General features: G+C 56.2%; 1 pseudogene; it reads right to left on the bottom strand.

Moving 5' to 3' along the window:
• Positions 1-299: 299 nt before the first annotated feature.
• Positions 300-1,041, bottom strand: part of LOC102499881 (40S ribosomal protein S2 pseudogene) — a 3,480-nt pseudogene continuing 2,738 nt past the window's right edge.

Here is a 1,041-nt window from a genome sequence, read left to right as displayed (position 1 = left end):
GTTACAGAGGAGGCTAGTCTCTGGTGGGTCGCAAGAGCAGCCTCAGCTCTCTCTTTCTCTCTCTTTCTTCCTTTCTTTCTTTCTTCCTTTTTCCTTCCTTCCTTCCTCTCTCTCTCTCACTCTCTCTCTCTCGCTCACTCTCTTTCTTTCTTTCTTTCTTTCTTCCTTTTTCCTTCCTTCCTTCCTCTCTCTCTCTCACTCTCTCTCTCTCGCTCACTCTCTTTCTTTCTTTCTTTCTTTCTTCTTTTTCTTTCTTTCTTTTCAGGCTTACTTCATTTTATTTTCGCTGCCTGAAAACCCTATGCTGTGGCCACAGCTGGGGCCTGGGGCCTCTGCACAGACCCTGGTGTGGGTCTGGACGAGATGGTCGGTGAATTCCTGATAGGGAGACTTGGTGAACATGGTCTCTTTCCAGAGGTCAGGGGTCAGGTAGCTGTAGGTCTTGGAGATGGCATCGAAGGTGGTAGGTGGCCAGGGTGGCCGTGCAGCCCGGGGCTGAGGTGTAACGGTCATCAATGCCGGCCATCGGCAGCAGCTTCTTGGGCACAGGGGCGGAGACGATGCCAGTGCCTCTGGGGGCAGGAATGAGGCACACCAGCACAGAGCCACAGCGGCCGGTCACCTTGCAAGGGACGGTGTGGGGCTTGCCGATCTTGTTCTCCCAGTAGCCTCTCCACACGAGGACAGTGGAGAGTTTGGCCAGGACGATGGCCTCTCGGAGGGCGGTGGCTACCTCCTTGGAGCACTTCAGGCCCACACCAACACGGCCATTGTAGTCCCCGATGGCAATGAATGCCGAACCTGGTCCGCTGACCAGCGTGAATGCTTCTTCAGAAGCTCATCCTTGAGAGGGGCTCCCAGGAGGAAGCTGGTACCTCAGACTCCTTGATGGGCAGGGAGAAGGGCAGATCTCCCCCAGGGATTTGATCTTCACATCTCTGACCAGGCGGCCCAGCTTGGTGACTGGATCCACTCCTTGTCTTCGGCCTTGCCTCTGCGAGCTAGCTCCGCGGCCGGGCCTGACCATGGGCGCTGCTGCTG

This window comes from Tupaia chinensis, unplaced genomic scaffold (assembly GCF_000334495.1).
Source record: "Tupaia chinensis unplaced genomic scaffold, TupChi_1.0 Scaffold144197_1, whole genome shotgun sequence".
NCBI lineage: Eukaryota > Metazoa > Chordata > Mammalia > Scandentia > Tupaiidae > Tupaia > Tupaia belangeri.
Note: the sequence above shows the minus strand (reverse complement) of the source record. Positions and strands in the feature narration are given on the sequence as shown.